The sequence below is a fragment of the Leopardus geoffroyi genome, chromosome A1 (genome assembly GCF_018350155.1).
Source record: "Leopardus geoffroyi isolate Oge1 chromosome A1, O.geoffroyi_Oge1_pat1.0, whole genome shotgun sequence".
In the NCBI taxonomy this organism is placed as follows: domain Eukaryota; kingdom Metazoa; phylum Chordata; class Mammalia; order Carnivora; family Felidae; genus Leopardus; species Leopardus geoffroyi.
In genome coordinates, this window is record NC_059326.1 from 142278950 (window position 1) to 142295659 (window position 16710).

The window sequence follows — 16710 nt, forward strand, 5'->3', positions numbered from 1 at the left end:
ATGAAATATTTGCTGTTTCTTTCTTTCTTTCTTTTTTTAATCAGAAATTCTGAGTTTCTCATTTTTGAAGAACAGGTTTGTTGGATATAAAATTCTTGATCGACAGTCTTTTTCTTTCAACACTTTGAATATGTCATCTCACTGCTCTCTGGCCTCCATAGTTTCTGATGAGAAGTCAGTTGTAAATTTTATTGAGTAGCTTTTGTACTTGTGAGTCATTTTTATCTTGCTGCTTTCAGGATTCTCTCTTTATCTTTGGACAATTTCTCTGTGATGTATCTAGATTTGGATCTCTTTGAGTTTATCCTTTGTTGTACATCTTGGATGTGTAGATTAATGATATTCATCAAATTTGATTAGGGAATATTATTTCTTTCTCTATGTTTCTTTTGGTTTTTTCCTTTCTTTATGGAAGTTTTATAATGCATTTTTTGGTTTGCTTTATAATATTCTGAAGGTATCTTAGAGTCTGTTCATTTTGGGTGGTGTCTGGCTGGTTTATTTGGAAAAGCATGTGACTCTTGATCTCAGGGTTATGAGTTCAAGCCTCACATTGGGGTAACGATTACTTAAGTAAATAAATAAATAAATAAACTTAAAAAAAAGAGGAATCTGGTCATTTTTCTTCATTCTTTTTTCTTTGTATTCCTCAAACCAGATAATCTCAACTGAATTATTCATTCTTTTCAACTCACTGATTCATTCTTCTGCCAGCTCAAATCTTCTGAATCCTTTGAGTATGGTTAACAAAATTTATTTCATTAAAAATATTGATATATGTGTACCATGTAAGCAGTGAATACTTACTTTTTTCACATGGCCCTGAAATATTTACCAAAAAGAAAAAAAAAACAGGATTATATTTTAGGTCAAAAAGAAAATATTATAATTTAATTTATGTAATTTATATTGGCTACATCCTCAGATCACAAAATGCAGTAAAAATTAACCACTTTAAAATTAAAGTACATTCTGTTAAGTAACTTTTGGATCCCCCCCCAAAAAAATTAAAGTGGAAGTTAAAGATCATTAGAACATTAATGATAATGAGAATACTACACTGAAAACACATGAGAGTGTTTTCTATGTTTAGAAGCAAGTTTTTAAATAAACTAAATATCCGTCTCATGAATCTAGGAACATAAATGCAAAATAAACTTTAAAAATAGAATTAATAGGAGTGCCTGGGTGGTTCAGTTGGCAAACGTCCAACTCTTGATTTTGGCTCAGGTCATGATTTCATGGTTCGTGGGTTCGGGCCCCACATCAGGCTCTGCGCTGACAGCACTGAGTCTGCTTGAGATTCTCTCTCTCTCCTTCTCTCTCTCTTTCTCTCAAAATAAATAAACATAAAAAATAGAATTAATAAAAATTACAGATATTAGTGAGTTAAAAAAAGAAAAAACAATCTATAAACCCTAAAATGTGCTTTTTAGAAATTATATTTTGTGTTTTTGGTCTTTGAGACCAAAGGACTAATCAAATTAGAATATTTTGGTCAGTGGCTCTTTCATAGACAAACTAGGCCATATAAGACTTATATGGACATATATATGGACATATAAGGCCATATAGGCTACACTACTATGATCACTCTCCTTAATGTAATTTTGCATAATATTTAATAGTTTCTACTTGGTAATATTTCTATTTCATTCACACATATGTTGTTTGAATAACCCATATAGTATCAATATGCCTGTATTTTCAGCCATCTCTAGGTGGAGGTGTGTTTATCAGCGATTCTACACCAGAATGAATTAAATGTTGTCAAGAAAGAATTACTGTTTGACAAAAAAAAAAATACATGTTTCTCACTGTAACTGGGATTTCTGGATATTGGACTCTGTAAGACTAACTGAACATCTGGACAACTGAAAGCACCAGAGAATTCAACCAGCCAGGATGCAGCTGAACTATAATCACACACTAGAGTAACTGGTGCCTCAGGGAATTCGTTGAAACTAGAAAACCATTTGACATAGGGGTGAGTAGTTTCTGCATTCTTGGTCAGTGGAATTTGTCCATGAACCTGGAATAACCTTGGTGTGGCTACTGTGGTAATCTTACACAATCATTTTGTTGGAAACAAATGTCTGGCCATTGTTCTCATAGATGTATTGAACCCAATGTAGATGTGTCTCACTGAAATATTAAATTTTGTTTAGCAATCTAAATTGTGTTAGGTCTTTCTAAAGTGATGCCACTACACAGGGGAGGTAATATTTCTACTAATTCAAAAATAATTTGTTAAAAAAATTTTTTTCATTTTATTTTAGAGAGAGAGAGTGAGTTGGGGAGAGGGGCAGAGGGAGAGAGAAAGAGAATCTTAAGCAGGCTCCATGCTCAGCATGGAGCCTGACACATGGTTGATCCCAAAACTCTGGGATTGTAACCTCAGCTGAAATCAAGAATCGGATGCTCAACCAACTAAGCCATACTGGCACCCCCAGAGTAATTGTTTTTGAGAGACGATTACATTTTATTCAGTTATTTCCTCACAGAAAATCACGAGACTAGAGGGGACACATAGGTCTAATTTCTTCCTCTTCGCATACTGAAAAACGGTGACATAAAACTACACTGGATTATCACAGCCTGCCGCATACTGGATAGTTAACGTCTCCCAGGTGATGCCATTTATAACTGAAAGAGGCAGGGTTTGGAAAGTGCACTGTCAACTACTCACTTATTTTGCATAGGTTATGGAGGCCAAAGTATCTCTGAGGGTGAGGGTGGGGAAATTTCTCCTGAAGAAAATGGTAGACCCATTGTCAATTTTCTGGAGTAAAGATAAGGATGGGCTTGAAATAGGAGAAGGGAGAACTGCATTCTCTCACTTGAATGATAGCAGTGAGATCTGACTCTGCTAAAGGAGTCTGGTGAAGGACATAGTAGAGATACATAACTGTGGCCGATCAGAAAACATTGGCTACTTGAGACACACAAAGGCCTGAAGAGGGAGATGGCTGCAGGGGATTCTCAGTACAAGGCAATGGCTGACTGACTCTAGGAACAAAATCTAAAATTCCATTTTAGATTTTTCTTTTATTATGTTCCAATTCTCCTTTAATATTTTCAAGGCTTCGGTAAAATTTTAAGTATTACAGGGCAGTGTTATCCGTGCTGCAGGAGTGTAGGAACAGGCCTGTGTACGTAACTGAAACAAAATAGTGTAGGAATGTAAGTTTCCCCCATTCTGTTCTCTCCTGCGAGTTCAGCTTAGTGGTGGATGTCAGAAAATTGAACGGCCATTCTGGCTGAGTAGAGAGTATTTGTCCCATACCAGGCAATAGCTGAGTGCAAGTGGACACTACTGCACATGAGACAGCTCTTCTACCAATATTCCAAAGGGAGGAAATTGGTTAGGCATTCAGACATATTCTGAGAGATTATAGATGGGACTATCTGGCCAGGAGTTATGTTTGTTCAAGTATGTCAGTCACATAGAGTCATTCATGTCAGCTAGGATAAACTTGGCAATTAAATTGTAGTACCGTGTGGTACTTTATAATAAGCATGGAAAATTCAGGTGAAGAAATAAATTACCCATGGTTAATAATCAATCATAAAGTATTATAAAATATAGGATTATTATCTTCTTAAAAATGTCTAACATTGAGAAGAATATAAGAGAGGAAAATTGAGTTTATGCCAAAAGAAAACCAGATTCAAAATGAATGCAGCCTGCTTCCCATGTGACGTTTTCCCTATTATCTCTTTGATGAGATTGGAAGATTGGAGGAACATGTTGACCATCAAGACATGGAGTTAAATGTTTACATGTTAAAAAGAAATGTTTGGCATTTCTTTGTCTATGGGCCAAAGGAACAAATTCCTCTTGTTTCCTGGGAAAATTCTAGAGCATTCAAGATTGTTAACCTTGAATTGTTAATCACAATGTTTTCTATGATTTTTTTTTTTTTTTTTTTTTGGTGCATTAGGATTCCTCTTCTGGTGGTTAGTAGTCTTAAATGCATGCTGAGGGGATTATTTGCTTACTACAATAGCACTGTGGGAAATTTAGGTTGATTTACAAAGTACTACAGTTCTTTAAAGGCACAGACATTCGAAACATCTAACTGGAGACGGGCAGCAAAGAGGGAAGCACACACATACATACACACATATTTGTTTTCAGCGTCAGTTTTATCACAAAAATGATGCAGTTCATTGAAGTGAACTGATTCTATGTATATATAAAATATCTGCAGTGAAATTAGTCAGAGAAAGACAAATACCACATAATTTCACTCACATGTGGAATTTAAGAAAAAAAAAAGAACAAAGGAAAAAAAGAGTCAAAAACTAAACAAAACAAGCCACCAGACTCTTACATACAGAGAACAAACTGATAGTTGCAAGAAGGAGGTGGGTGGGAAGATGGGGGAAATAGGTGAAGGGGATCAGAGTACGTTCATCTTGATGAGCACTGAGAAATGTATAGAATTGTTGAGTCGTTTTACTGTACACTTGAAACTAAAATAACACTCTATGTTAATTGTATTGAACAAAAAATCAGATATAACAAACAAAAAGTGAGAGAAAAAATGAGAAACTGTTATTAGGAAGTAGTACATGGTTTTAGATTGAGGTTGGCCTGGAAATAGACCATTCAGATGCGCGGATGATAATAAATTATATGTAAACGCCAAAAGATAGAATTTCTGTGAATTTTGACACTTGCAGATTCTATTTTGATAGATAGAATATTGCAGGTTGTTTGGACACAATTATGAATTTTACAGGCACCACAACAAATTATATGCATAGTTATACTGCACAGATGTTTTAGTATCTGTGCTACTGAAATGAGCACTATACTGTACAGATATTTTAAGGAGTTAGAACAGGGGTTGGCAAACTATGGCCTGAAGACCAGATTATACCATAGCTAATCATTGACATATTATCTATATGCTTGGAGTTAGTCAAACTGCAAAATTTGAGGGCACAGTCCCCAAGATCGCTATCACTTTTGACACCACTGAAAACTTGGAAGATTCCCAAACCCACCTTCATGTTTGGTAGTTCACTAGAAGGATTAATAGAACTCACTCATGATTATGGCTTATTACAGGGAAATGATACGGAGTCAAATCAGCCAAAGTAAGAGACACATAGAATACAACTGGGGAAGGTTCCAAAGGCAAACCTTTTGTTGTCCTCTCCCACGGAGTAATGATTCATTAATCTGTGAGAAGTGATGTTTGACAGTGTGTGTAGATTATTACCAATCGGGGAAGATCACCTGAGCTTTGTGTCCAGTTTTATTGGATATTCATTCCTTAGGAATAATTGATTGATTGGTTGCCCACATAGTTTAATTCAATCTCCAGATCAACTGACACCATGTGACTCAGAGCCCTCATTCTAAATTTCACAGTTGGTCTGTTGGTGTGACCAGCTTGCACTCTAAACAAACATGCTCCTTTTAGCTATGGCATAGTTCACCTGCCAGAAGCATTTTTGTACCTGTTGATCAAAAATATGTTACAAATTTAAGATACAATTAACGTCAGTGTCAATGTTTAGTCCTAAGACATTCACGGGCAAAATACACTAGGAAGAAAAAGTATAATATGTAGGTGATCTTGTTAGGGTCGGACTCAAACCTCTGAATGTTGTTTTGTTTGTTTTGCAGTAAGTAAGGTGATTAAATTTTGGGAAAGAGCCAGTGGTAAGGGGGTTACTATATCATCAATAAACTTTTACTGAGGGTCTCTTTTCAGCAAGGTAAGGGTTAGGCACACAGTTTTCTAATCTGTCACATATCGGTTCCAGATCACGAGAGAGAAAAAGGGATTGATAGGCTAAAGCACAGATTCATTCGATTCAAAACAGTTTATTCTAGTCTGTAAAGTCAATTATCTCAATTCTAAGCCCTGTAAAGATTTTGAGTTTTTTATACACATCATTTAAGTCAAACTAAGCCATATTCTTTCTCCTAAACTTATTTTTAAATTGTGAAAGCAATGGATGGCCATTAAATAAACAGAAAGTAAAACAGTCCATTGCTTCATTCATCTTCTGATTTTAGGTTTTAAAAATAAAGTTGTACTTCTACATTTTTTTAAAGATTTTATTTTATTTTTTTTAAAGTAACCTTTATGCCTGGTGTGGGGCTCAAACTTACAACCCTGAGATCATGCTGTGACTAAACCAGCCAGACTAAACCAGCCAGGCATCCCATACCTCTATTCTTTACACTGTAGATATACTGCCTCTTTCCATTCATATATGCTTATTTTTTCATGTTATGTTGTTATACATTTTAAAAAGACATTACTTAATGGTTATATAATAATCCTGGCATGGATTTAGTTTGTTGATTTAATCATTTGACTTTAGTTTTCTGTATTTTCTTAATTAATGTTTGTGTTTCTTTGGTGGGGTAAAGCAGCAGAATGTTATTCCAAAATCTTTTTTTCAAATTTATGCAAACTGATAGGGCATTCCAGAACCTTTCTCCTAACAGATTATCAGTTACTTGTATGATAAAATACATGCATTTTGTGTATGAATGAAATGTACAAATCAAGTCATATACTTTTTTTTTAATGTTTTTATTTTATTTTTGAGAGAGAGAGAGAGAGAGAGAGAGCATGGGCAGGGGAGGGGCAGAGAAAGAGGGAGACACAGAATCTGAAGCAGGCTCCAGGCTCCGAGCCGTTGGCATAGAACCTGATATGGGGCTCGAACTCAAACTGTGAGATCAGGACCCAAGCTGAAGTCGGATACCCAACCAACTTAGCCAACCAAGCACCCCAGTTTTTTTTATTTATAATTTTCTTTACCTTAACCAATACTATGACATATTTAATACTATGTCTCATTTGTATGTTTAATGGAGTCGAATTTCCAGAAATTTTGCATGTGAGGAAGGAACAGATATCAGTGTTGTCTAGTAAGGATCAGTGAAATTTGTCTTGGTCGGTATGGTTTGTTCTGAGATATGCTCACTGGGTTAAGGATTAGCTCTTTATGATTCTGCAAACCAGAAGGCATGAAGTATGGTTTTTTAAAAAAATTTTTTTTAATGTTTATTTATTTTGAGAGAGAGAGAGAGAGAGAGAGAGAGAACAAGCAGGGGAGGGGCAGAGAGAGGGAAAAAGAGAATCTCAAGCAGGCTCTATGGTGTCAGAGCCAAGATGGAAGAGGGGCTTGATCTCACAAACTGTGAGATCATGACCTGACCCTAAATCGAGAATCAGATGCTTAACTAACTGAGCCACCCAGGAGCCTGTGGAGTGTGGTTTGAATTTCAAGTCTGCCTCCTAGCTGGTGGCCTTGGTGCCTCCACCATCTCCACTGGATGTTACAACTTTTCTCTATAGGTTCCATCACGACCTCTCTCTTCTTCCACCCAGAAATATGTAATATTGCCCCCCTGCTGCTCAGCCTAACCCCTTCTCTATACTCTCCCAATATCGGCAAAGTTATTGGTTCTGAAGTGATGAATTTCTTTCCTCACATGAGGCAGAGATATGTTTTTAATTCCTCGCTGTGTTTCTTTTTTTTTTTAATTTTTTTTTAACATTTATTTATTTCTGAGACAGAGAGAGACAGAGCATGAACGGGGGAGGGGCAGAGAGAGAGGGAGACACAGAATCGGAAGCAGGCTCGGAAGCAGGCTCCAGGTTCTGAGCCATCGGCCCAGAGCCCGATGCGGGGCTTGAACCCACGGACCGTGAGATTGTGACCTGAGCTGAAGTCGGACGCTCAACTGACTGAGCCACCCAGGTGCCCCTCCTCGCTGTGTTTCTAATAAAAATACCTCTCTATTTAGTTTCCTCTCTATTACAGCTTTCCTGTCCCTAGGAATTTGGCATGACTTTCTGAGGGCTGGACCAGAAGGTAATTAATTGACTGTGTACCTTACACTGTATCCAGAATTATCCTGTCTCTCAGACCTTAGCTCCTGTCCATAGAATAAGTCTGGACTCTCTCACTGCCTCCTTCTGGCTGAACCCTTTTCCCATCAAGCCACAATGTCTGTGAGAGGATAAAGGGAGAGTTTTTGTTTCTCAGTGGCTTCAGGGCCTCAAGCCTAGAGGCTGGCTGTCAGCATCTCCCACCATCCCTCCCATGATGCCTCGCAGTCCTATTATAGTTGCGCTCTGGTGAGTCTGTCTACAGGTTACCCTGCCTGACATGTTTAGACCTGTCTCAGTTCTCAACCTCTTAACTTGAGCTAATGCTCTGGGACTCTCACTCCATTGATTTAGAAATTATTGGACTTGATTATTTTTGTGTTAACATTAATTTAAAAAATTTCACATCACTAAATCTCCATTGACTTTATTTTTCAAATTCATTTGTGTACCAAACTACAATTTAATCAAGAAACTGGTCTAATACCCTTGTGCAAATGTGATTAATTTCTTCAGAATCTTGCCTGACAAAGTAGATGCTTTCTGTTCTTATTTAGTGTTTATTTATTTTTGAGAGACAGAGGGTGACAGTGTGAGGTGGGAAGGGGTGGAGAGAGAGGGAGACACAGAATCTGAAGCAAGCTCCAGGCTCTGAGCTGTCAGCACAGAGCCCGACCCAGGGCTCAAACTCATAAGCTGTGAGACCATGACCTGAGCCAAAGTCAGATGCTTAACCCACTGAGCCACTCAGGCGCCCGCCCCTTTGCTTTGACCTTTGATACCATCTCTTGATTAGTGAGGATGCTTTGAGGTAGGAAAATGTCAAGATCACCAGTCTTGGTCCAGGGATATTGGTGTGGTTAAAGATAGAAAGCTTGCTCGCAACACTGTTTGGTGGCTTTCAAGTGTCTTGTAACCAAGCTCCTAAGGAGTGTGCCAGGTTTCATGAAAGAAGGGCTGTCAAAATAAAAAGAGAGGGTCGGGGCGCCTGGGTGGCTCAGCTGGTTAAGTGTCCGACTTCGGCTTAAGTCATGATTTCGCGGTCCGTGGGTTTGATCCCCGCTGTGCTGACAACTTAGAGCCTGGAGCTTGCTTGGGATTCTGTGAATCCCTCTCTCTCTGCCCAGCCCCTACTCGTATTCTGTCTCTCTCTGTCAAAAATAAGTAAACATTAAAAAAAAAAAATTTTAAAAAAAGAGAGGGTCAAACGAGAAAGTTGTGATTCATCAAAGCTTTGTAAAAAAACTAAAATCATCTCTAGACTCACTAAAACCTCCCTGTGTAAGGCCCATTCCCCAGCAGAACCCAGTGCCTTGGCTAAGATGTCTAAAGAGCAGATGTGAGCAAGTCTCTACTGGTGTTAATGGGAGGAATAACATCCTCCCTCAGCTCCACAGCCTAAAGCCATGCCAAGAGATGGGCAGAAAGTTTCTGAGGGCACAAACGGAGGGAAAACAACTGTGGCAGCTGCCCCATGGACTGTTCCAATGAAAGGAGGCATGTGCTGGAGATGGGGAGAGCTCTGGTTCTCAGACTCAGAGACTCATGGATATAGTTAGCCACATCCCTGTCATCTGGTAGTTGGCCATTGGGTTACAGTGGCATACTTAACGAACTGACAAGATTATGCTGCTTCTCTAAAAAAAAGCCCCTCAAACAAACAAAAAAAAAACCAACAAAGAATTCTCTCCTTGGGCAGTATAATAAAGCCTAATGTAGAATACAATGACAAACAATACAAAACCCCAGATATGAAGCCTCTATTTCACATAATAATTCTTAAAATAACTTTTACATTCATTTCAACTGAGTTCTCATTTTCTCACTTGTGAAATGGAGATAATAATTCTTGCTTCCCAAAGGATTGCTGTAAAGGAGAAAATGTGTATTGAGCCTCCAGCATTTCAGTGCCTGACACATGCCAGACATTCAAGAATTTTAACTCTCTCTACTCTCTCTTCCCTCTTTAGACTAGCTATTCCAAATAAAACTGTTTACTTTTTTTTTTAAACTTTCAGCATGAAAGAGGGAGAAAAGAAAGTAAACTTTATTTCTATAAAAACCCGGTAGTCAGATTTGGGGTATTTCTTTTGGGAGATTAGAAAATGGGTTAGGTTGCTGTGATTATTTCCATTCTTACGAGAGTCCCTGAAGACTTAGGCTGAATTTGCAAGTTAAGAATTATAAACTAAAGGAAAAAAAAAAAAAAAAAGAATTGTAAACTGTTCTTACTCTGAAAACATTTATGAAATTGCATAGCCGTTAGGTAATAACAAGTGTGATTATATAATTTATGGTTCATAGAAAAAAACCCACAAAATTTTTCTGAAAATGTACCTACATAAAAACAACAGGAGTCCTTGTTCTGCTTCACAGACATAGTACACAAAGTAGTTACGGGACTGTAACACTTATATTAGTACTTCACTATATTTATATGTTACTATATACACATTATTACATATTACTATATATTACTATGGTTATATATTTTATTATCATTATATAATTTCTATACTATATAACTTATTATATATACTATAACATATAGGTATTTTAATAGAGTTACATATAATGTAATTTATAAATTACATTATATACTATTTACTACATAATTTGTATATTCTACTCTAATGCAATTTTATTTAATTTTCCTTTTTTTATACTATTTTAAATATGATCACTGGTAAATGCCTCAATATTTAGGACATATGTGTGTATGTCACATATATATGTGATAACGTCTTTCTGTCTTGAAAATTAAGGGTAATTTCACCATAATGTTTTCATGCAGACTATTCTAGCCAACAAAATGAACTCTACAGTTAGTTCTTGCATCTCATTGGCCCATGCCACTTAAAACGTTTCTATGATGTCACTGTTTGGAATTCAGAATTTCAATCCAGAAGGTTTTATCACAGTACTTTGTACAACTGTCTATATTATTAAAATGGTTGTTCTTGATCTTATATTTGAGCTTACTCTGAGTAAAGATGTTATGTGGGATTCTTTTTTTACAAGCTAAGCAATGTTAACAATAAACAATCATTTCCTGAATACTTTTTTTTTTTTGAACAGAATGGTGTGCTAGTCTCTGTGAGTAATGTAAAGATGAAAGTTCTCCCTGACTTCAGAAGCTCACATCATGGAGAGAGATACATTCATTAACTCTAAATATTGAGAGTTATCACATATGCTGAGCATGTACCAATAACTTTGTACCCATAGGAGAGGGTATGAGTTCTATAACAAAAATATAGACTTGCTTTAGATACTGTGGGAAAGGAAAGACAAATTTTGATTAAGGGTAGCCAGTAAGGATTTGTCCAGGACATATTATTGGAAATTTGCCATGAAAAGATTGATTGGACTTTGATAAGTGAAAACTGAGTAGGAGAAGGACATTCTTGGTAGCAGGGACTATATGTGCATGGGCAGTCATGGGTAAATGCAGACTCAAAATATACATTTATTTTTGTTTATTGTGTTCCTGTACTACAGAATATTTTAATCCAATGAATCCTAAAAGAATTACATCCTATGATGTAATTATCTAAAGGATACTCAGACCATTCAGCCTCTATAACAGCATATAACCACCTGGGAAAAGGTAATTTACAGATAGCTGGTTAAGCTGTGGTTGGGTTAGGTGGTGAGTTGGGAGGCAATGACCTGGATAAAAGGTGGTGTTGTCAGTCTGTGTATGGGTCTCATTAGGTTACAATCAAGGTATCAGCTGGGCTGTGTTCCTTTTTGGAGACAGAGGGAAGAATCCTTTCCTTGCTCATTTAGGTTGTTGGCAGAATTCAGTTCCTTGTGATTTTAAGACTGATGTTTCCATTTTCTTGCTGGCAGCTGAAGGCTGTTCCCTGGTTCTAGAGGCTACACATGTGCCTTGACTCATGATCCCTTTCCTTCATCTTTAAAACCAGCAAGTCTTCTGCATTTACCTTCCACTTTTAAGAACACATTGATTCCATTGGATCCACCTGGATAATCCGGATCCTCTGTCCATCTCAAGGTCTTCAACTTCAGTCACTTTTGCGAAGTCCCTTTTTGCCATGTAAGATGACATACTCAGAGGTTGCAGGGATTAGAATGTGGACATCTTTAGGGGACTGTTATTTCGCTAACCCCACAGTGCTTTTTTCCCCTTTTTCTCGTGTTGTATTGATCTTTAATTATGTACAAAGACTTCCAATCGCAACACCTAGGGACCATTTTACCCACTGCTCTGTTTGTCCACCAGTCTCTTTCCTCTCTCTTCAGCAATGGTGACCAGATACCCTTTCTTGGGGAGGAGAAATCCATGGTTTGTTGCCTTTGCCAATAACAAAAGTGTTGGAGAGCCGGGTGGCATCTTTCACGTGAAATACATTAAAAGAACCAGGGTGTCTCTGTTGATGATCACACCAATTCTTCCCAGGTTAGCACCACCAGTCACCATACGCAGATTACCCGTATCAAACTTGATGAAATTAGTAATCTATACGGTCTCTAAATCAATCTGGATAGTGTCATTCACCTTGATGAGTGGATCAAGAAAGCAGAGGGTGCTAGCATCATGGGTGACCAGATGAGGGATTCTTTTGTTTCCATAAAGATCTTTTTCTGCACGGCTTATGCTTGGCTTCCTCAGGTGTGATCCAGTGAACAGCAAAGTGACCCTTGGTATCATAGATCAGGCGGAAATTCTCTCCAGTCTTGTCAATGCTGATGACATCCATGAAACCAGCAGAGTAGGTTATGTTGGTTTGGACCTTGCCATCAATCTTAATAAAATGCAGCATACAGATCTTCTTCATCTCTTGTTAGGGCACGCTTAAGTCTGTTCCTTAGGCAAATGAGAGGGAAGCATTGTCTCAAGTAATGGGGACCAGTAGATGGACAAGGTGCAAACATACTGGTCAGCTTATCCAGCATCCAGTGCTTTGGAGCTGCTACCTGCTTCAGATGCTTCTTGGGACCATGAGTCATGGCCGAGCTAGGCACCAAAAGAGCAACCTCTCAGTGCTTTTATTCTCCTTGGATACATCCTGGAAATGTAGCCAGTGGCAAAAGAGAGGGCCACATATGCTTCTGTTGGGGTATTGTGGGTATCAGTAGCAGCAGTGACAGCAGGAAATCTTGAGACAGGATCCGCTGTGAGAGATGATGACTTTCAGTTTTAACCCGTTGGTGAACCCAGGGTCCAATAATCTTTTGAGGTAAGAAATGTAAATTTCTAACTTGACATTTTCTCAACACTTACCAGCTATATGCTAGCCAGTGTAGAAAACGTGGAATTCAGCCTACAACCCCTGTCCAACAGATTCTCAAATTTAATGTGTTAGACTGAGGGAAGAGCATAATGGTGTGCAGCAAAGTTAAGGAAAAAAAGCGAGTTAGGGAGGGGTGAGACATTGCCACAGGTTAACAAAACGTTATCTTGGGTCCTTTGGACAACTCTATCATTTACCTATGTTCTAGGTCTTTTAGGAAGTTTCTTGGGAACAGATCCTACATTTTTATCTCATTCACTGCTTTATTCTCAACATCTAAAGTGTTGTTTACCACTCACTAGGTGCTGGATTCATACTTGTTGAATGACTACTGTGAAAACTCAGATCAGAGAGGGGAATTGATACAGTAAAGGTCACAAAGCTGGTTTATGGTAGAGTTGGATCTAGAAACTAGCTTTGATTCTTCATTCTTTCTTGTATCAAATTCAGGAGGCAGCTGGAATGAAAAAATGCAACAAATGAAGCCTCCTGTATGCTGACTTTGTATCTTCCACATAATATTTCTTCTTCCTATATGAAATACCATTAACCAAATCTATCAGTTTAATGTCTGAAATGTGAGTCAAGAGAATTGAGTTCTTGGGGCGCCTGGGTGGCTCAGTCGGTTGAGCGTCGGACTTTGGATCAGGTCATGATCTCACCGTCCATGAGTTAGAATTCTGTCGTCGGGCTCTGCGCTGACAGCTCGGAGCCTGGAGCCTGCTTCAGATTCTGTGTCTCCCTCTCTCTTTGCCCCTCCCCCACTCATGCTCTGTCTCTCTCTCTCTCTCTCTCTCTCTCTCTCTGTCAAAAATAAATAAACATTAAAAAAAGAGAGAGAGAGAACTGAGTTCTGTTCCTAGTTCCTCTATTCACTCCCTTTGTCACTGAGGCAAATTACTTACCCTGTCCAAAATCAGTTTCTTCTTCTGTCATGAAAGAGCTAAGCTTCCTTTCATTTCTCATGTCCTAGGAGTCTAATTTCATGAAAGCTAATCAATAAGCTCACCCACGGATCATATGTCTGAACATCCTGCTATCAGTGTTCCTGGAGTGTGGTCAGCATATCACCTGTATCAGAATCATCCCAGTCCTTTAAATATGCTGAGTTTGCAATTGTTAAAGAGAATAAATAGTTGCTGATTTGGAGGGATTCCCATTAGGCCATACTTCCCAACTCTTTTCACTTCTATAGATATGGTACACGTAAAAAGTGATAATGTTGGGACTCCTGGCTCCCTCAATCAGAGGAGCATGTGACTCTTGATCTTGGGGTCGTGAGTTCAAGCCCCACATTGGGTGTAGAGATTAAATAAATAAAAACTAAAATAAAGTGGTAATATTTATGTGGTATACTGGGGTAAGAAAGCTTAGACTGTCTCTTTGCCAACGCACATTTCACTGAGAAGCTGTCAGAAGTATCACTGAGAAAACCAAGTTGCAGAAAAATATGTATATGATCCATTTTCAAGATAATGCCAAAACTCTGTATATGTAATATGTCTACATGAATATTATGTTATATTATGTGCATGTAGATATACAATGTTATAAGAATATTGAAAGGATCATACCAGGTTGCTAAAGAAGGGTAAGAGAGAAGGGGACACAAAGAATAAAGAGAAAAAAAAGTGAAAACACCAGTATGTATGCTATGAATCCATTTATGCATTTATGTAAAATAATGTATTTGTAGATGAAGACATTTAAAAAATTAAAAATGCAGATCCTTTAAAGCAGAATTTAAAAGATAGGAGATGGGAAGAGGTGGGTGTCTGCATCATAAGTATTCCAAGTGATTCTGTAACAGTCAAGTCTGTAAATCTTTGTATTAGATGCTAATATCATTAGCTGTAAACACAGTGTATTTGGAAATTTCCATCCTGCAATGCAGGCTCAACTGGTACTCATTGTCTTGGAACATAGTAGATGCATAATAAATAGCTGCTGATTTTTTGAGTCATTTGGAGGATAGGTGAGGGAGCGAGGGCCAAAGTGGTGAGAGAAGCAGGTCATCTGGGCAAGGTCAAGTTCAGGAGAGATGAAGCAAAAAGCATACAAGAACAAATGGGTTGGACCCTCTTGCCATTTTCAGACATTCAACCTATATTTGTTAGGCACTATGTACATGTTAGGCACTTTTCTATATCTCACATAATACCTAAATAATGCTTTACAGATTCAAAGAGATGAAGTGAGTAGCAGTACTATCAGAATTGGAATTTGAACTCAACACATATTTTGAGCACTAAGCTAATGAACCAGACACATGGCAGCTGCTAAGGATATAGGGTGGTGATCTCAATCGTTAGCTCTTTTTCATATCTAGAATCATGTCGCTCTACCATGATCATCTCTGTCTCTTGTCACTTATTAGCTGACCTTCCTACTCAGCTGCTTAGAAGCAGCTTCTTTTCCTATATTTCAACTTAGCTCTTGCCAAAGAGAGATTATAGTAAATGTGTGTTGTTGGTTTTTTTGTCCATTATGCCTAGCTAGTGTTTTCACAGTGGGGAGAAGTATCATTTCCCAGGTGACTTTGTGTAGTGCAAGGTCCCCCTAAATCTAAAAAGCCTAATTCTAGTTTTTTTCCAATTCTTAGGCACCTACCAAGTGAGAATAATTCTGGCTCTTGGCCGCTTCATCTGCTAAGTGCTTTTCTGTTAGAGCAGAAAGATTAAAGTGGGGAAAGAGATACTCTCTCATTGAGTTCAGGGGTAGGGTAACAAATGGTACAAAAAATTCTTTTCACGTACCCATTTTTCGGTGACCTCATCCCTGGCGTTGGGGAGCATCAGGAAAAAAAAAAATCAAAGGTGTATATTTTGCGCCTAAATACCTTTAAGTTAAAAAAAAATGCATTTTGTCAACCACTAACATTAACTTGGGGACCTTGATTTCTAAACTCGTGTCACCCTCACCCTCGTCCCCCTTGGTTTCCGGATTAGTAGCCATTATGCAGATTCCGGAGAATGGGAGCAGGGGCTGGACCAAGCCTGGTACTGTATCTTCCCTCTTTCTCAAACCTCCGCCGAGCCAGTCCGCATCGGTAACGCGAGACTGGTGTCCGTGATTTGTCAGTAACCTAGAGTCGAGGGACCGGAAGACTGGAGGCTGAGATTCCCAGGTGGGGTCGAGTGGGGTGTGTGCCCGGAATTCATTAGCAAGGGCAGGCCCCCCACGAGACGTTATCTTTGGAAACAGTGTGGCGCTTCTACCGCTGCCCGCGCTTCTGCAGTCCTGGGCTGGAAGCGTGGTTAAAGAGCCGCTCCCTCCCCAGGTATGCAGCCAGCATTCCAGGCTGCCCTCCCAACCTGGGGGAATACTGCCAGTGTCTGTCTTATTCACGAAGTACCACCTCTTTCCCAAGTCACGTTCGATCACAGGGAGCCGATTTTAAATCGGTAATAATATAATTAAGTCCAGCCAGACGCATTCCTCGTCAAGACGCAGAACCTCAGTCAGGCCCACGGTACGTAGGACGGGTCACCCCGCTCTCTGCTCCCGACTCCCTCCGCCCCTAGTCCCTACTCGGTCGTAGCCAAAGCCCGGAACGCTGGATCCCGGCCCGCAAG

The 16710-nt window shown here is 38.7% G+C and overlaps 1 pseudogene; it reads right to left on the reverse strand.

Annotated features, from left to right (window-relative positions):
- Positions 1–11319: 11319 nt before the first annotated feature.
- LOC123607297 lies at positions 11320–16572 on the reverse strand (annotated as a pseudogene).
- Between the last annotated feature and the right edge of the window lie 138 nt (positions 16573–16710).